At 44.9% G+C, this 20,424-nt stretch overlaps 1 protein-coding gene across 1 annotated transcript in view; it reads left to right on the plus strand.

Annotated features, from left to right (window-relative positions):
- The first annotated feature begins 989 nt into the window (after nt 1-989).
- The window catches only part of RREB1 (ras responsive element binding protein 1), a 174,061-nt gene continuing 154,626 nt past the window's right edge, over nt 990-20,424 (plus strand). Inside the window, exon 1 of the mRNA XM_059399391.1 lies at nt 990-1,172. The gene's annotated coding sequence lies outside the window, so the exon portion shown is untranslated. The remainder of the gene's footprint in view (nt 1,173-20,424) is intronic.

Consider the following 20,424-nt stretch of genomic DNA (forward strand, 5'->3'; position numbering starts at 1 on the left):
GCGTAAAGCATCAGTAACTCTAGAGTGAGAACGATGAAGTATGTGAGTGCGGGAGGAAGGTTAGAGGGACTCCTAAAATCTGCCTCCAGGGAAAGGGCTCCACGGGCTCCCCTCTGCATCTCCCACAGGCCTGGGCCAGGCCACCCGCTTCCATCCTTCTCCGTCTTGCCAATCCGACCGCTGAGGGGTGCGGGAAGACTACTTCGGGGACAGCGTGTCCCTCCCAGACTGGCCCAGGTTCCCCATCTTCCCCCGCACCCTCGGGGGTGCTTCTGAATGTTTGAACTGCGCGAATCCATCTTTCTGGCCCCGGATCTGGGGGTTTCCCCGGGCTCCCCCCGCTGGCAGGACCCGCCAGGGCCTCGCGCCATCCTTCGGGCCGGAACAAACAGCCCATGACCCCGGGAGGCCCGGGTCACCTTCACACTCGCCTCCGCCCCGCACCTCCCCCGGGGCCGGGGCCTGCCTCCCGCGGCGGCGCCCCCCTGGCCCTGCCCGGAGCCGCGGGGCACGGGGTGTGGGGAATTGTGCGGGCTCGGCCGCGCTTCGCGGGGCGCCGCATCCGCCGCCGAGATGCTGGCAGCCTGGGGGGACGGCCTCGCGCGGCCCTCTCCTTATTTATCCACCCGGCAGTTTCCATGGCTCCGCCGCCATCCTCCGCCCCTTCCTTGAGCAGAGCCCGGCAGCCGGCACGGGCCCGGCCCGGAGGGGGCCGCGGGGGGCGGTTGCGGCGCGAGGCCCCAGGGCCCCGGGGCGGGGGCCACGAGTCGTTTCCAAGCCCCGGGGCGCGCGGAGGCGCACCCCCAGTCTCACCCGCTCCCCCCTCCCCCAGCAGCTGTGCCACTTCTGCAGCCCCGGCCCGTCCCCCACCCCCCGCCGCGCTCGCCCGCACCCCAGGTCTGTCCCCCACCGGGTCCGGCGCCGGGGCCCCAGAGCGCAGCGCAGCCCCCGGCCCGGCCGGGCGGCGCGGGGGAGGGGCGCGGCGCAGGCAAAGTTGCTGAGTTGCTTTGCACGCTCAGAAGTTGCAGCTGAGACGGCAGCTTCCCGCCCCCTTCCTGGACTCGGCGGCTCGGAACACACACCCACCAGTCACCACCCGCTACCTGCCCTCGCCCCTGCGGCCCCGGCCCGGACTCGGCAGCATCCCCTCCCGGCGCCCGCGGAGAGCCCAGGTTTCCAGCGGAGTCGGTCGGGAGGGCGGGTGCACCCCACCTCCCCGCTCGGCCAGGGGTGGGGGGGGGGGCCGGGGCGGGGAGAAGGCTCCCCTCCACCCAGTCGCCTCGCGGCCGTGGGGCTTTGCACTCTGCAAAACTGAGCGGCCGGGAAGGCGTCGCCCACCAGCCCCCGCGTCCTCGTCTACCCGGGCGGGGCTTGCGGAACGTGCCCGGGTCAGCGTTCGCATCCCCTCCCGAAGTGGGCTTCGCCGGGGGCAGCGGAAGGGGCTCCGCTGGGGGGCTAAGGTCGCCAACAGGTGCTCGCGAGCCCATGTGACCAGGGAGGGGCCGAGCGGGGGAAGCCAGGGGTGGGGGCGGGGGCGGGCTCCCTCCGGGTCCCCCGCAGAGCCCGACGCCGGGTGCACCCCGCCCGCGCCGGCTTAGGGAGGGCTCGAGGGCGACTCTACCGAGCGCCGGTGCCCTCGCGGCCTGCCCGGGAGGAGGAGGAGGAGCCGGAGGGGGAGGGAGGGATGCGAAAGTGGGTCAGGAATGTAACTGGACGCTGCGCACCCCCACGCAGAACCCCCCCCCCCCCCCGCCCCGTTGCCGGCAGAGGCGGCCAGCGCCAGCCTTGGAAAGAGAGTCTTTTGCTGTTGTGGTTCCCCAGCATTATCAGTGGACGGTTACCAGGGGATCCCGGGGGATGTGTTTCCCGGTGACCCTTTGGGAAGAAAAAGTTAGTTGCCTCAGTAACCGAGTTTGGCTTGGATGCAATGATGCAATGAATGTTCTAGGTGAGCCTGACCAGGACGAGGAGGCTGGGGCGGTGCTTGGGGGATGGATTAACTTTTCTCATTACTGAACCAAGACATGAAAGCTGGGGAGGAGGTGGGCTTTTGCCCTGTTTCGTGTTTGTTTTTTTACTGTTGCAGAGAACATAAATTAGACGTTTTTGCCTTAGAGTTGGAGTCTCCCAGATGTAGACGCCCTGGCTGCCATAAATTTCCCAAAATTCTTAACAAACGCTGACTTAGTTGATACAAAGGTTTGAAGCTGATACCCTAGAGTTTGGAAGCACTAGAGGACAGTGACAGTTTTGTATTTGGAGAAGGCTGGAGAAGCAAACATGAAAAGGCCTTTATTAAAAGGAGAAGAAGAAGAAAAACCCCCAAAACCCAGCCCTTCTCAAAGCAGAAGCAGTGAGAGCAGCCCAGTTAGTTCCCTCCTGAGCACCACCAGGGCACCTCACACCCCAAGCATGTGATTAGGGGAGGGAGGAATCCAGATTTAAAAGTGATGGGCTTTGGGTTTGAATGCTGGTGACAGAAGCAGAGTCAAGGAAAAAAAAAATCTTAATAACAGAAGAGACAGCAAAAGGAAGGCTTAGAGCTCGAAGCTCTGCTTGAGCACCCTTCCTGAGTTTTGTCCTATTTTTCCTTCTGGTTTTGTTCGGGGGACCTTAGTCCCAGAAGATGGGACAGGGCTGTAGAAGCAAGGCCCAAAGCACCATAAACCATAATGTCACAAACCCAGAAGAAATGTGCACCTGCTTGGAGTTTTATTCAGAAGCGAAATGGGGGTGTGTTACCCTCTAAAGAGATCTTAAGAGTTACCTGAAAAGCTGACTTAGGAATTAGTGTAAATTTCTGTTTCCAAGGCAACCCTAGATAAAGTAACCTAAATTGAGATGTACTCTGCATTAAAGAGTGTGTGTTCATAGAAAGCAAAAACTGGTAATTTTTGTAAATTGAATCATTCTGAATATGTAAAAGAAGAGGTTATTTTGTAGTGAAAACTCTGCTGGACATCTAACCACCCCCATGTTACTTTTTTTTTTAGACTTCACTGAGATGTCTTGCCAGTTAAATGGGAATAATAATCATTAATAATAGCTGGTCTGCTTTGGGTTGAGAGACTTGGCCTTCTCACATGACTTTCTACACAGAGGCTCTTCAGTTCCACTGGTGAAAGTCTTCATTCTCACTTAAAGAGGTGGCCTAAACTGTAGACCAACTACATTGGAATCTGGCAAATCCCTTACATGGAATTCTCTTCCAATTCTGAATGTAAAGGGCAGAATTACACGACGTTTTCTGGAAACTTGAAAAAAAAAAGAATACTTTAATGATCTTATATTTTGTCACTTTGTTAAGGAGCATGGTTTCCTTCTGCGTGAAATAAGTAGATTTTAAAACCTTGTGGAGATGAATTGAAAATTTAAGTTAAACATGAAGTGGTGGGGCACCTGGGTGGCTCAGTGGGTTAAGCATCTGACTTCGGCTCAGGTCATGATGCCAGGTCCTGGGATCGAGCCCCACATCGTGCTCTCTGCTCACTGTGAGTCTGCTTCCTCCTCTTCTCCCCGCTCATTATCTCTCTCTAATAAATAATTTAAAATTATTTTCTTAAAAAAAAGAAGTGACACACTTCCTACTCCTCACACCCCAAATTTCATCTGAGTTCATGAAACATTTGTACGTAGGACGGTCTTCATTTTAGTTGTAAGTCTGATGTATATAACAATTAAATGAAGGAGTGAGTATTTCTTAAGAAAGGCTTAACAATAGGATCCTTAGGGTTGTGAAGTGTCCTTGTGTATTGAAAACATTTAGTTACATAAATTTGGGGGCACTTTCCCAGAAACCATCCATGTGCAGCACTTTCCCCCAGAGATTATTTGGGCCATGCGTTTGTAAGCATGTACCAACTGCCACCACCACCACCCCCACTGAAATATTTTTTTTGAATGAACACAAATATTTTTTTGAATGAACCAACTGCTTTGGTACAGAACTGTGTGATGTATTGTGGAAATTACAGAGAAGCATATGCATGTTCCTAAAGGAGTCAAATCTGTGGTTGAGTTGGGGACTACAGCTGGATGACAAATAAAAGAAATTTAACTGTTCAGGAGTTAAGTAAAAATATATGCCTATATGCCTAAGAAGAGATGAAGGAGTCATAGATAAAAGGTACCAGGAGTTGAGAAATGGAATGAGAAATTCAACATGTCAGGGGCACCTGGGTGGTTCAGTGGGTTAAAGCCTCTGCCTTTGGCTCAGGTCATGATCCCAGGGTCCTGGGATTGAGCCCCACATCGGCCTCTCTGCTCAGCAGGGAGCCTGCTTCCTCTTCTCTCTCTGCCTACTTGTGATCTCTGTCAAGTAAATAAATTTTAAAAATCTTAAAAAAAAAAAAAAAAGGAAATTAAACATTTCAGCAGGGGGTGGGGTGGGTGCCTGGGTGTCTCGGTTAAGTGTCTGCCTTCATCTCAGTCAGGATCCCAGGGTCCTGGGATTGAGTCTGGCATCAGATTCCCTGCTCAGCAGGGGAGACAGCTTCTCCCTCTCCTCTGCTGCTCTCCTGCTTGTGCTCTCTCTCCCTTTGTCAACTAAATAAATAACTTCTTTACAAAAAACCAAACATCTTTTTCTTTTTCTATTTATTCTCTAAGATGTTAGTGGTGAACCTAAGTTGCTTCTCTCTGTAAGAATGAAGGTTTGCTCTTTTTAGGGGGATGTCTGGCAATCCAGACAGCCAGTGTGTGATTGACTATCTGTGAGAAGTCAATCTTAAAGGGCCCTGGGAGCTTCCAGGGGGTCGGAGAGCAGAGGGTGTGAGGGACTGTGAAAGGGAGAGGTCACACCCTTCCTTGGGAAGGGCTCAGATGTTGCCCGGTGCTGGGTGTGTTCTGGGAAGGGTTGCTGTCAGGGCAGCCATCAGGAAGTTCTCCAGAGGGAGTTGGTAGAACTTGAACTTAGGCCTTCAAGGATGTAGACGATTTTTATAGCTAGGAAGAAAAAGTGGTAGAAATGAGATAGGCCGAGAGGCAGGAAGTCACAGGGCACATTAGGGGAATTTCAATCAATCAGCTTTGTTGCAGGAGATGGGTCAAACATGAAATCTGTCATTTGACTGGTAGGTTAGGGACAAACCAGTTAGGGACCATGAGTGCCTGTCCAAGGTTGGCGGAAGGACTTTATCTGCAGGTAAGAGGGAATTATGACATGATTTTGAGTAAGGGAAATGCATGGTCACCATTGCATTTGGGGGCTAATCTTGTGAGTTAGATTGGAGTGGGGGTGTAGGGACTGAGAGGACCTATTGAAGGGATCCAAGGCAGACTGGTCACATATAGTATTGATAGAAGTGATTGCTAGAAGGCAATGCTTTGTGAGTTGTTCTAAAAGGAAAACTGGTAATATTTTATAGTATGAGGATGTGGAGGGCAGTGGATAAGAATTTAAATCTAGAAGCTGTGAGAAGGTGGCACTATGAGCAGAAATGGGAACAGGAGGCCAGTATCCAAGGTAAATTGAAGAGCTGATCTGAGAAATGGAATCTGAAGCTGTGATTGGCAGCTGGGGTAAGGGAAACCGGATGAGTCTTGGCTGGAGGTGGAGATGTGAGTCACCTGCTTAGAAGTAGGTGATCATTGGCCAGAGGTGTGGAATGAACTTGAACTTGGTGGCAAAAGGACCAGTGTGAGGGAACATTCCCAATTAGAATTTATATGTGTATAAAAAAACATACAAAGACATATATATGTTTTTTCAAAATTCTCCTCCTTCCTCATAAAGCACAACAAAGTGGTCATTCCCGGGGCTGTCATTAGAGCCCATGTACTGACCCAGCCCTGTTCCAGACCAAGTGGTTTCCCTGCACGGCTCTTGAACCTGGCTCATGAGATTCCAGGTCCCACCCCACGGCACGGAATCACCATCTCCTGACCCCCCGACTCGCTATTCTTAATAAGCTTTCCAGGCCACTCTGGTATGGGTTCCCTTGGGGGAAACAGTGCCTTAGCCAGTTCATTCTACCGGTTCTGAGACCTTCCCCAGCCTCCTGTCTGCCCTTGGGTGAGAGCAAGAGTTCTTCCTTTGCCCGTGTCCGTTTCAGCCTGTCCTTTTGCTTTTGTTTCTAATGGACAGTCATTGATAGGCAGGGCTGGAAGTTGTTTTTATCCAGATGACCTGCTGCTTTCCAAATTTAGCACTGGTTGGAAGCGGGGATGGATGTGTCAGAAGTCCTCTGCCCTGCTAGGTAGGAAGGGGATTTGGGTTGACCCGCGGTGCAGGGTGCTGAGTGACTCACAGTTCGTCCATCAAGCCTGCGGGAGATGATGCAATAAGCCAGGCCCTGGGCAGACCACTTCCTGTACCTTTGGAGGCACAGACCCAGGGTGTGGTATTTGGCAGTTTTCTCAGGAGGAGACTATTTGGCTGATCCTTTCCAAGGGAAGAGGCAGAGGTAAGGCAGGGAGAAGCTGTCGGCTCTACACACCACAGGTCCTCCAGTTTAGAAAGGAGCAGTCAGAAATCCAGGGCTGGTTTTCTAAAAGGCGACGACTATGAACACCATTTTCAAAGAACACCTGTCTACCCAAGGCTCTGTTTCTTTCTATCTTGTCAGAAAAACAAACGTCTGTCCTGTTGAACAGTAGCAAACATTCCATCACGGCCAACTTTCAGTTAACCTGATGCTACAAATTATTATCTGGCTACAAATTATCATTTGCCCTTCCTTTTCTTTTCTCGTTTATAAACGATCAGGAGACAAATCGACCATCTGATGTTATGGCCTGCGGAACTAGCAGGCAGAAACTAAGGATTAAAGTGGTTGCGGGAGGCTGGGCGGGCAGCATCGTCTCCCCCCTCCCCAAAGAGAGATTGAACTGTCCATTTTTCTAGGTTTCTAACTATTGAGGCCAAGGGTGGTTTTTTATTGTTGAGCTTTTTCTTTTTTTTTTTTTTTTAAATCCCCGCTGAAGAACAGTAAAAGATGATAAAATCTAGGTTTGGCTTTTCTTCCTTTCTTTCTTTTTTTCTTTCTTCCTTTCTTTTTGAAACTGTGGTAAAATACACATCACATAAAATATACCATCTTTACACTTTTTTAAGTGTACATTTAGTACTGTGAAGTACATTCACGTTGCTAGGCACTAGAATCTAGGTTTTTTAACTCATTTACAGTATGAGGGACTATTCCAAAAATGTCAGGAAATGAATCCTAGGTTACACACTAAAACTATGAATGAGAGGGAATGGCATTAATGCTGGCTTAGAGCTTTCAGACAATCTCCTGAGGGAAGGAGCTTGTAGGATGGGCCTGCCTGGGGACAGCTTTTCACAGCAGCTAATGGCAAAGTTAGTTAGTATGGAGGGAAAAGGCTATTTTATGCTTGAGGTTTCTTTAAGATACCAGAAATAGTACTAGCACCTTGATACCAATTATAAAGTTTTCTGGAAGCTCCAAGAGTAGGAGAGAAGGTGTTCAGTCAAACATGAACTTAGAGAATTTGATTTACACACTTGCCTAGAGTTTCCAGAGTTTATTTTTGTATACTCTGTGGAAATATTCTCTCGATGGACACGGAGGGGTAGGTCATATTTGCCAGCGTTATCCTATTTTTTCTAGTGAAATCTTACAGATTTATGAAAATAGAGCTATCAACAACCAAAAAAAATTCAAAATGAGCAAGGACCTGTGAACTTAATATCAGGTAAAGCATCACGGAACAAATAAAACAACTTCTAAGGTTAAATAGTCGAGTAAGATTTGCAAGAAAGATTGGAGGCATTGTTGCTGTTTGTCAGAGTTCTTGGTCAACCAAAATCTATTACAGTTCACTTTTTTTTTTTTTTTTTTTTTTTAACATTAGAAAATTTATTTTCACAACCCTTTACTGTTTGCACTCAGTCATTCAGAATACCCACAAAACAGGTTTGGAGCCAGTCACTCCAACAGGATGTCAGCTACAGTCACAGAGAATGGTGTGTTCATGTTCTACCAAAGGAGAAATGCCTTCGCTTATCTCTCGTGGCTTTGGAAATTTATAGCTTCTCGAACAACCCATTTAAAAAGTGCTGCCAACTTTGAGAAAACTTATAGAATCGTTCAGAGTTTATCTTATTCAAGACGGCTTTAGTCAACTTTTGCTTATCAGTCCTGAGAAGATGTGTTAAAACCAGTCTGGCCACTTTTTTTTAATATAGCATGTGAGAAGGCCCTTAGAAAAGAGTTTTGAAACAGTATCAGTGTTGGAACTAAAATGGAACACCTTTTTAAAAAACATTTAAAAAATCGAAATATAGTTGACATACAGTATTATATTTGTTTCAGGTGTACAACATAGTGATCAGACAGTTCTGTACCGCATACTATGCTCATTGTGGAAAGTGTAATTATCATCTGTCACCATGCCACATTATTACAATATTATTATTTTCATTATTACAGTGTTATTGACTATGTTCCTCATTCTGTACTCTTTCTTGCCCTGACTTTTTTTTTTTTTTTTTTAAATAACTGGAAGTTTTTAACCTTTTAATCCCATCTACCTTTTCGGGTCACCGTCCCCTCCCCCAACCATCAGTTTGTTCTCGGGATTCATTATTCTGTTTCTGTTTGTTTGCTCATTTGTTTCGTTTCACACAGACGTAAAATCAAATGGTATTTCTCTTTCCCTGTCCGACTTATCTCATAGTATCGTTAGCATGGTACCCTCTAGGTCCGTCCATGTCGTCGCAAACCGAAAGAGCTCATTCTGTTTTATGCGGAGTAATATTCCATTGTATGTATGTAATGCATCTTCTTGAGAATTCTGCCACTGAACCACCAATGCGAGCTACCACATCTTCTTTATCTGTGCATCTATCAGTGGACATTTGGGTTGCTTCCATAACTTGGGTGTTGTAAATAATGCTGCGGTAGACATAGTGGTGAGAGGCCCCTGGGTGGCTCAGTTGGTTAGGCATCAGACTGTTGATAGAGATGCGGGTCATGATCTTGGGGTGCTGGGATGGAGCCCCTCCTCAGGCTCCAACGTTCTCATGGAGCCTGTGTTGGATTCTCCTTCTCCCCCTCCCTGTGCCCCTCCCCCCTGCGTGTGTGCACCTGCGCTCTCTCTTTTTCTCACTCACTCTCTAAATGAATAAATACAATATTTAAAAATAAATATAGGCGTGCGTATATCTTTTCGAGTTAGTGTTTTCATAAAACTGAATGCTTTTAATTTAGAATATTTATGATCTGTGTATGTCTCTTAGTTTGGAGGACTCATAATTTAATAGCCAAGATTTCGTGGTAGGAACTTAATCACTAGTGGAAGCATTTCCATTGATAGCTCTACCAGGCATAGGCAGTTTAGAATTTCACCAAGAACTTGGAATACCTATGTCTTCACAGTCCTGTGTGCAGGGCATGCACACACATGTGCACCCAGTATAATTCACTGAATTCTGTTTAGAAGCAGACTTTATATAGGTATTTGAATCAACTGGGTTTTTTCTTTTCTTTTTTTTTTTTTTTTAAGATTTAATTTATTTATTTGTCAGAGAGGAAGAGAGCAGCAGGCAGAAAGAGAAGCAGCCTCCCAGCTGAGCAAGGAGCCCAATGTGGGACTGGAACCCAGGCCTCTGGGATTGTCACCTGAGCAGAAGGCAGGCACTTAAGCGACTCAGCCCTCAGGCATCGCATATTAATTGCTGTGTATTGCAATTTTAGGAGATGTTTGTCCTTCCCAAAACAGCATAGTCATGGGTTTCAGCTAATTGCAAAAAGAAATTCATATCGCCGCATCACAGATCTTATAGATGCAAGCTCAGGTGGTCCTGGGAGTCTCACGTATTTCAATTTTGACTTTTATTTTTTATTTTTAAAAAAGATTTCATTTATTTTTTTGAGAGAAAGAGAGAGAGCATGGGCATGGGGAAGAGAAGGAGAGGGAGAAGCAGACTCTCTGCTTAGCAGGGAGCCTGATACTGGACTCGATTCCAGAACCCTGGGTTCATGATCTGAGCCAAAGGCAGATGCTTAACTGACTGAACCACCCAGGCACCCCAACTTTTCTCTTAAGGCTGAATTCTTACATTTTACTAGAAAAATACTCCAGCTTTTAAGACTGAACAATCCCACAATGTACATGAGCCTATTTTACAGTGAAATTCTTTGATGGTAAATGCTGGAAATTTCTATACTGCGTGTTCATATGGAAATATTTTGTTCAATGGCCGTGCCCCTTTGCTTTGTCATTTCTGTGTTTAACAGAGCCTTCTGCCTCCTGAAATGTCAGCCTAGCCCTCAAACTCATGTGTATTTTACTTCTGATTATCTTGGTCCTCGGCCAGCCTCCTATTTGACACTTTCCGCACAGGCCTATGGGTGCTTCTGGATGTTGAGCTGTTAATCTTTTTACTGTTTCCTGTCACTTTTCCCTGTGATTGATGCTTGTGAGCCCAAGGGGGGGAAAGTGATGAAAATGACTTTGAAAACAGCTTTGAAGAGGAGTATTTTAAGTTGGACTTGGGTCTTACCTAAGACCATAAAATGACTGAAAAAGCGCACAGTCTGTTTTGTAAGGCAGTACCTCGGCCCTTGCAGGGAATAAGCTGGCATTCTAAGGAACACTTTGTAGTAGAAGCGAAGAGGGTTTTCCTGGTGCTTTTCCGGGGATTTAGATATCCGGGTCTGTGGTGTGAGGTAGGGCAGGAATTCGGAGATGATCTGTATTCAGTTCTAGGCAAAGGTTACAGACAGGCATCCTTACCAAAACTCAGACCCTATTATCTCCCCAATATTTCCTCTACCCCATACCCAATCCATTTCACTAATTCTGGGTTTGACTTTGGAGGCCCCCACCCCCACTTGCCACCAGGCCCCACTGGGTGCAGAGAATGTGAGAAGAAAATATTCAAACCTCTATTGTAGTTTTCAGCTCGCCTGATGTTTTTCAGTTTGTTAAAATTGTGCTAAAATAGATGTTGCATAAAATGTGCTGTTGTAACTCTTCCTAAGTGTACAGCTCAGTGGCATGAATTACATTCACCTTGCTATGTGACCGTCACCACTGTCCATTTCCAGAATTATACATCACCCCAAAGAGAAACCCGGTAGCCATTAGGCGGTCACTTCCTAAGTCTCGTTCACCCTCTACTCTACTTTCTGTCTTTTATGGCCATTCTAGATATTTTGTGTCCTTATATGGCAGTCCTCCCCTCACCCAGGGTTTCACTTTCTGAGCCTCCAGTTATCCGCGGTGAAGCAGGGTCCAGAAGCAAACAGAGCCTCGTTTGGAGGTATCCTCAGAAGGTCAGTAGCCGCCTAACACTGCATGATGGCGCCTACGTCACACACCTCACTTCCTCCCATTACGCAGACATTTTATCATCTCATACCAATGCAAGAGGAAGCAGGGTGCGTAGAGCCCAAGAAGGTATTTTGAGAGAGTGACCACATTCACATAACTTTTATTGCAGAATATTGTTTCAGTTCTATTTTTTTTAGTACTGTTAATTCTTACTTTGTCTAATTTATAAATTAAACTTGATCATACATATGCATGAATAGGAAAAACATAGTATATATAGGGTTCGATGCTGTCTGTGGTCTTAGGCATCCACTGGGGTTCTTGGAATGCATCCCCCACAGATAAGCGGGGGGAGCTGTGTGTCCTTTTGGGTCTGGCTTATATTTTCAGAGTCTACCTGTGTTGTAGCATGTTATCATTCTTCATTCCTTTTGACGGCTAAGTCATATTCCACTGTCGTACCTAGATAGACCACATTCTGTTTATCCGTCTGTGGATGGACATCTGTGTTGTTTCCACACTTGGGCTATTTTGAATAATGCTGCTCTGAACATGGGCATACAAGTATCAGTTCAGATCTCTGTTTTCAGTTCTTTTGGGTAGAGACCTCGGAGTAGAATTACTCATGTGTTAACTCCAGGCTTGACATGGTTTGAGGAACCACCAGGCTGTTTTCCACAGTGGCTGCGCCAATTTCGCTTTCCCACCAACAACGTAGGAGGGTCCTAGTCTCCACCTCTTTGCAGCCCCCCCCCCCTTTTTTTTTCCGTATTATAGCCATCCTAGTAGATGTGAAGTGGTATCTTGTGGCTTTGATTTTCATTTCCCTGGTGACTAAGAATGTTTAGCATCTTCTGTGCTCATCGGTCAGCTGTACGTCTTCTCTGAAGAAATGTCTGTTAAGTCCTCTGCATGGTCCATTCTTGTGTATGATCTATGATGTCTAATAGCTGTGTGTAGATGATACATACAACATGCATATACTTGGATATAGGCAATCTGTGTTTTAAAGATGGGAGATGTACTTTTAAACAGTTTGGAGACCATTATTATGGTCTATAATAATGATCTGCTTTATTTCCTATTGCCTGACATTAGCAGGAAACTACTGATAAAAATTCTCCAGCTTTTATCAGTGAGAGTCTTACTTGGTTAAAAGTGATGTGTTTATTGGAGATTTCCTATGAAAGCAACCACAGGGTCCCAGGGCTATCCTTCAGGATGTTCCCCTGTTACCTAAGAAAGTAAATTTCCTTGGATGGGTTTCAGGTTAGACATGCCTCATGTTCAATTGTATTTTGTGGTTAGTAATGGCATTTTTTTTTTAAGTTTCTATTTAAACCCCAGGTAGTTCATGTACAATGGAATATTAGTTGCAGGTGTATCATTTAATGATTCGACACTAAATTATATTGTGTTTACAGTCACTAAATTTAACGAGACACCCGGTGCCATCCCAACAAGTGTCTTTCATGATTTTAGTGTATCTTATTAAGAGATAGAAATGGTCTTTCAGGGGCATCTGGGTGACTCAGTCGTTAAGCATCTCTGCCTTTGGCTCGGGTCATGATCCCAGGGTTCTGGGATCAAGGCCCACATGGGACGGGCTCCCTCCTCAGTGGTGAGCCTTCTTCTCCCTCTTCCGCTCCCCCTGCTTATGTTCCTCTCGCTAACTCTCTCTCTATCAAATAAAGAAATAAAATTTAAAAAAGAAAAGAAATGGTCTTTAATGCCCAGTCACATAGGAGAGCCAGAAGGCATAGAATAAATCTAAAGGAGAGGCTTGGCTCCATGATCATCATCATCATCTTCATCATCATCATTATTATTTTATTATTTCATTCATAAACCTTGATTATAAAGAGATTAACTTTGAGGCCTATATAATGACGCAAGAGCATTTTAGGCCTTAGGGTTTTTTTTTTTTCTTTTGTTTTGTTTTTTAACAGATTGGCTTTTCCCATTGTGGTTCTCTTCTCTGAGGGTAACCTTTGTGAAGTTACCCCAAAACGCCAGCCTCGGTCCAGGGTGAGACATCACCATGCTAGCAATCCTAGCACATCATGGTGTATTTTTTGGAAAGTGTCCACACTGGCAGGCGTTTTCCAAATAAAACATTTGTTTCAGTAAACAAGTGTTTTATCCAGCAGCCCAAGTGGAGAATTTTTAAAACCAGTGTTTGTTTTGCCAGCAAACATTTTGTTTCAATCCTTGCAGCTAAACAAGTGGGTAGGATTTAAGAATCTCCCAGTAAAAACAAATGCAGAGCCATTTTCAGAAAGCGCTGGCAGAGAGAAATCCATTTGCTGTCAGAGTGTGAGTTGAGACATCCGGGGAAATATATTGTACTTTCTTTATTTTTCTTTTTTCTTTTTTTTTTTTTTTAAAGATTTTATTTATTTGTTTGACAGAGAGGTAGAGCACAAATAGGCAGAGAAGCAGGCAAAGGGAGAGGGAGAAGCAGGCTCTCGACTGAGCAGGGAGCTCCCTATGGGGCTCAATCTCAGGACCCCAGAATCACAATTCAAACCCAAGGCAGATGCTTAACCGACTGAGCCACCCAGGAGCCCCTATATTGTACTTTCTGTATAGCTCTGTACTTGGTTGCGGTCAGAATGGAAAGTCTTACGTTTGGGTAAGGACTGATAACTCTGTTTGAAGGCAAAAGATGAAGAGATATAAAAGAAGTGTTGAAAAGTATTGTTATGTTGCTGTGTATCAATCTTAGATCGTGGCTTTGAAATGGGACTCAAGATTCCAGGATTTGCTCTGCTCTGCATTTCTTACCTCTTTTCTAATTATTTTATGGTAATCCACCCCCAGTGGATAATGCAACCCAATGTCCATATGAATAACCAGACTTTCGTCTTCTCACTTGTGTAAAAACGGTAGTAAAATCAGATTTGGGGGAGCTCGTTGTTGCTTTCATTTAGGTTTCCGTGTAATTGACCACTTTTTCTGTGTCCCGTGGATTATCTTCTGAAATAGATCTTTGAATGTTTTTGTTTGAAAGTACATGGTGTGCTTTTCTTTTTGAAAAGCAAACCTCTCTCCTATTCAGGAAGATGAATTGTGCTTTCTTAAGAGGATAATCAGAAATTATGAAATACAGCATATAGGCAGAATAGTGTAGAGAGTAGATAGATGTGGTTTAAAGAATAATGAACACGTGGCTTCCATAACCCCCGTCCAGATGAATACAGCACTGCCTTAGAAATCGACTTCAAGGGGCGCCTGGGTGGCTCAGTGGATTAAGCCTCTGCCTTCAGCTCAGGTCATGATCTCAGGGTCCTGGGATCGAGCCCCGCATCGGGCTCTCTGCTCAGCAGGGAGCCTGCTTCCCTTCCTCTCTTTCTGCCTGCCTCTCTGCCTCCTTGTGATCTGTCTGTCAAATAAATAAATAAAATCTTAAAAAAAGGAAAAAAGAAATCTATTTCAAAGGGCAGCTGGGTGGCTCAGCCACTTAAGCACCCAGCTCTTGATTTCTGCTCAGGTCATAATCTCAGGGTCTCGATCTTAGGGTCCAAAGATCGAAGATCGCCCCTACTTGGGCTCTGCGCTTAGCGGGGAGTCTGCTTGAGATTCTTTCTCTCTACTCTCCCCCTCCTCACCCCACGTGTAGGTGTGCTCTCTTGCTCTCAAATAAATAAATAAATCTTTAAAAATCTACTTCAAAACCACCTTCCACTTACCCCACGGGAAGTTTACAATTATGTAGGTCTCCTTAAATGTCATCACTTAGTTTTGCAAGTGTTGGACATATATTACTTTTTACTTGTTCACTTTATTAACAATAGGCTTGCCGTATTGTTGATGCCGGTTGATGTCTAGATCTGCGGTTCGTTCATTTTCCTCGTTTAGTGTTTCTATGTACTACGACGCTGCGTTTCTCTACTTTGCTGTTGACAGACATTTGAACTGCTTGCAGCTTCTGAGTCTGATGAAAAAGGCTGTTGAGAACATTCTTGTATGTGTGCAAATCCCGTAATCCAGTTGTGCAACGGAGAGGGGGATTGTTGGGTGGTAGGGTGTTTGTATTTTTAACGTTACACTGTAATTCCAAACTCTTTTCCAAGAGTGTTGGCTCCAGTTTACACTTCCTGTAACAGTGAACGAGAGTTCTCGTTGCTCGACATCTTCGCCAGAACTTGGCATCACCAGACTTTTGAATTTTTGCCAAGCCAGTGAATATGAAATGAGGCCTCATTGTGGTTTTAATCTGCTTTTCCCTGGTCCATAAGGTCTATTGGCCATTTGGATATCCTTTTTTCTCTAGTGTTTTAAACTTTTTGCCCATTTTCCTATAGATTGTCTTCTTCTTCCTGATTTGTTGCCGACTGGTAGGCTTCTTTTCTATATTTTTTTTAAATTATTATTTTTTTAAGATTTTATTTATTTATTTGAAAGAGAGAATAAGAGAGAGAGAGAGAGAAAGAGCATGAGAAAGGGGAGAGTCTGAGGGAGAAGCAGGATCCCTGCTGAGCAGGGATCGCGATGCAGGACTCGATCCTGGGACTCTAGGAACATGACCTGAGCCGAAGGCAGTCACTTAACCAACTGAGCCACCCAGCTGCCCCTAAAAGATCACTTTATTTTTCAAAGACATTATGTTTTATTTATTTATTTGAGAGAGAGAGAGCACAAGCCAGGAGAAGAGTCAGAGGGAGAAGCAGACTCCCCACTGAGCCGAGAGTGGGGCTCAGTCCCAGGACCCTGGGATCAGGACCTGAGCGAAAGACAGACGTTTAACTGACTGAGCCACCCAGGCGTCCCCCCTTTATATATTTTGATAGGGATATTTCGTCAATTATATGTGTTGCAAATATCTGACCACTCTGTGACTTTTCTTTTTCCTCTGTTTATGATGCCTTTGGTGGCACACAAACTCTTTAATCTCAATATTGTTGGGTTTAACGATTGATTTCTTTGCAGTCCATACTTTCGAATCTAGTTTAAGAAATTCTTCCTTATCTTCAGTTCAGGAAGATATTCTCGTTTATTCTTTGTAATTTTGCCTTTCACATGTGATTTTACTGTATTTTATTTATCTGAAACTGGCTTTGCAAATGAGGTAAGGTAGGGATCTATTTTCATTTTTTGTCTAAATGAGTATTTGTTGTCCAACCATGACTTAATACTACCTGTGTCATATGTCAAATGGCCATTTGTGCAACAGACCTTGTTAATCAGTTTCTGCCTTCCCTATTCTATTCCACTGGTCTCGACCAATGCTTGATCCAACCCCGCACTGTCTTCATTACCATAGCCAAAAGTGAATCAGGATGTTTGGGAGGGCGTGTTCTTCCACCTCTTGGCTTTTTGCCCTTCTACATAAATTTTAGAAGCAGCACAGAGTCCCTAACAGGACCTGTTGGAGTTTTGTTGGGACTGCATGGAATCTGTGGACCAGTTTGGGGGGGAACTGACATGTTTACAGTAGGGACTCTACCCTATTGAATGGCAGTATGCAGAGTCTTTAAAAGGATGGTGTCCAACTTCCTGGGGCTCAGATCCTGGCTTTGCTCTTCATTGGCCACATCACCCCGGCGAATGTACTTAACCTTGATGGACCTCCATTTCCTTATGTATTAATAGGGATCGTGAGAGTACCTCCCTTAGAGGATTAAATGATTAAATGTGTTGCATATAATATGTGTAAAGCACATAGTAATCGTTATGTAAGTGCACAGACACTGAGTGCTCTGTGTTTATTTATATCCTTTTCAATGTCAAAAAGTTTTATAATTTTCTTTGTAAAACTATATATAACCTATATAAAACTTATTGCTGCATATACCTGGAGAAATATAAATGATATATATTCCTAGGAATGCTAAAATTTTTGGTGCTGTGATAAATGATATTTTTAAAGATTTTTGGAGGGTATACAATATGATATCTTTATTTAGTATCTTTTATGAGCTGATTATAGTCATCTTTGATTAATACTTATGAAGTGCTTATACTGTTAATAGATACTGCTTAGAGCAGGCAGGAAATACGGATGCTTCCTTCTAGGTAATTGTCCCTCACAATTACTGCTCTGGTCTCATGGGATTGAATGTTTGATCCATCTTGCATAATTTTAAACTGTTGTATCCCATTGACTTCTGTTGTTGAAACCTGCCTGAGAGCTTGGCAGTCTGGTTCATTAAGCTGTATATTAGGTTGCTTTCTGTCCATTGTTTCTTTTAAATTTATGAGATCATTATATTTTAATCCTTTCTTTTCTTTTTTAAAAATATTTTTTTTAATTTATCTGACAGAGAGACACAGTGAGAGAGGGAACACAAGCAGAGGGAGGGGCAGAGGGAGAAGCAGACTCTTCTCTGAGCAGGGAGCCTGATGCGGGGCTCGATCCCAGGACCCTGAAATCATAATCTGACCCGAAGGCAGACACTTAACGACTGAGCCACCCAGGCACCCTGTTTTAATCCTTTCTTATAGACCAACCACAGTGTGCCTGAGACCCTGTTATGTTTTATTTCTAATGCTCTGATCACTCCCTAAATTAAGTACTGTAAAGATGAGATTAGCGTTACAGCTTCATACATAGACTTGAATTCAGTGTTCAATAAGCTTGGTCTGGGCAACAACTAAAATTGTTTTTTTTTCCATTTGTCCGTGTGTCACACATGTCTCAGTGGAGTTACAGACTTTTTTTTTTTAATTTTTTTTTAAACTTATTTGACAGAGATCACAAGTAGGCAGAGAGGCAGGCAGAGAGAGGAGGAAGCAGACTCCCCGCTGAGCAGAGAGCCCGATGTGGGATTAGATCCCAGGACCCTGGGATCATGACCTGAGCTGAAAGCAGAGGCTTTAACCCACTGAGCCACCCAGGCGCCCCCAGGCTTTTTTTTTTTTTTTAAGATTTTTTTTATTTATCAGAGAGAGAGAGTATGTGCGCACACAAGCAGGCAGAGTGGCAGGCAGAAGGAGAAAGAGAAGCAGGCTCCCCGCCGAGCAAGGAGCCCGATGCAGGACTCGATCCCAGGACCCCGAAATCATGACCTGAGCCGAAGGCAGCGGCTTAACTGACTGAGCCACCCAGGTGTCCCGAGTTATAAGTTTTTTAAAAAAGCAAAAAGGAAGCCAGTATGGGAACCAATATATATTTATATGCATATAAATATATATTGGTTCCCCTTGACTTGTGTTTCAGTTCTAAGCTTTCTGGTCATATGGGACTCCACCTCACGTGGGAGGTGAGGACCCATGCCGCGAGCCTCCCTAGGATTTCATTTTGCATCACAGGAGGCAGAAACTCAAAGTGAAACCAATGAAAAAACCAATGTATTCTTAATGGTTTTTACCCAAACCATAAATCCGTCTCTTGGAGGGAGAGGGGAATCACCCAACATTTGATCTGGTTTCTTCTGCATGTCCCAGCCAGTATTTGCCAGTTCAGTGACCATCTGCTGGGGCTCCCTCAACGAATTTATTGAAAATTCAGATTCCTGGGTCTGACCTACACCAAGGGAATAAGACAAGGGGGGAGGAGGAGGCAGGGACTTGAATATTTTTGAAGATTCCCTGGTGGTACTGACAGTCACACAGGACCTGGTAACAGGTGGGCTTTTGTTTTCATTGTTCACACATCACCTGCCGGGAAGAATTCCCAGGAGGTTTGATACAATGTCGCTAACACCTAGTAAGCACCATGTGTCAGGCACTTCACGTTCCACCCTGTGAGTAGACTACTATTAATTATTATTAGCCCCATTTTATGGAAGAGGAAACTGAGGCACTCAGAGGTTAACTAACTTGCCCTGAGTCGAACAGCTGATGCAGAAGGTCCTTGTCTTTGTGGAGCCTAAAAACAAAGTCCTGACTTTTGTTAATTACAAAATGGACTGGTTTCCAGCAGAAGTGGACCCAGAGTGTCCACTTGGATCATAATCGTGTCTTGGTATTGTGTTATGTGCCTTGTAAGTTATTAATTCCTTTAGCAAGTCTTTACTGGGCATTTAGTGTCCCCAGAGGTTGGGTAAAGATTCTACAAAAGGAAGGCACAGGAAACTGGTGTACCAGGCAGAGTAGTGACTTCTTAGCAGATGCCTGTGAGGAGATAAGAGGATTTCAGGGTGGGTTAGAGGAAGTCTAGAGCTCTCTCCTTGCATCAGGCTGTAGGCCAAGGGTTTGGGGTGTATTCTCCCATTTATTCCTTACAAGAGCCCTCTTTGAGACCTAAGGAAACTTGCCTGTAGTCAGACAGCCTCTCCGTCCTCATTGTGATCATGAAAATAATGTCTACCTCTCTCCAGAACCTCGCTTTGAGCCACTGGATTTTCTGCTTTCAACTACATAAATAAATAGGATTTTTCTGTTTTCTAGAGATGCTATGCATCTGATAGTCCAGTCACTAAGATCACTCGGGGGTTTGAAGAGATCTTTTCAATGGCTTCTAATATCATTCATCATTTGCTTAGCCTCCTCATTTTGTCCCCTGGTTCTGCTGTCCTTGGCTGGCCTTGGAGTCAGGTAAGAATCCTTCACAGCTATTATCATGGCCAGGTTCATGGCTATACAGGATTAACAGATGTCTAGGGACTAGAGGAAGCCCAGGCTGTGTTTTAAAGGACCATCATAGCTTTTGCTCACTGCCTTGCAGAAGTGGGGTGGCCTCCCGTGCCCTCATTGGACCCCATAAATTTCATGAGAAGATGGTTAATGTCTGTTAACATGACATATGCAGGTGGAAATCCAGTATGCTTATTTCCCAGCCACTTCAGAATTGTGGAGTGTTTGGTCACGAAGGAATCTTAGAAATCATCTTGCTCCATTACTCCATCTTCCTGAGAAGGGAAGGAGAAACCTACATTTTCAGTGACTTGTTGAATGTGACTAGTTTATTGGCAAGACCAGAACCTGGTTCCTGACACAGCATAGTCCTCTTCTTTCCTTTTCATCTGATTTTGTGCTGGCACAGCCATAATCAAGCTGAATCATGACATGATAAGCCATAAGGATTTTAATCTCAAAATGATTCATATGGTAAGGCTTTCCTTTTTTTTTTTTCTTTTTTTTAAGATTTTACTAATTTATTTATTTGAGAGAGAGAGAGAAAACACGGGAACAGGGGGAGGGTCAGAGGGAGAGGGAGAGAGAACCTCAGGCAGACTCCATGCTGAGCAGGGAGCCAGATAAAGGGCTCCATTGCATGACCCTGAGATCCCGACTTGA

This window comes from Mustela nigripes, chromosome 5 (assembly GCF_022355385.1).
Source record: "Mustela nigripes isolate SB6536 chromosome 5, MUSNIG.SB6536, whole genome shotgun sequence".
Lineage (NCBI taxonomy): Eukaryota > Metazoa > Chordata > Mammalia > Carnivora > Mustelidae > Mustela > Mustela nigripes.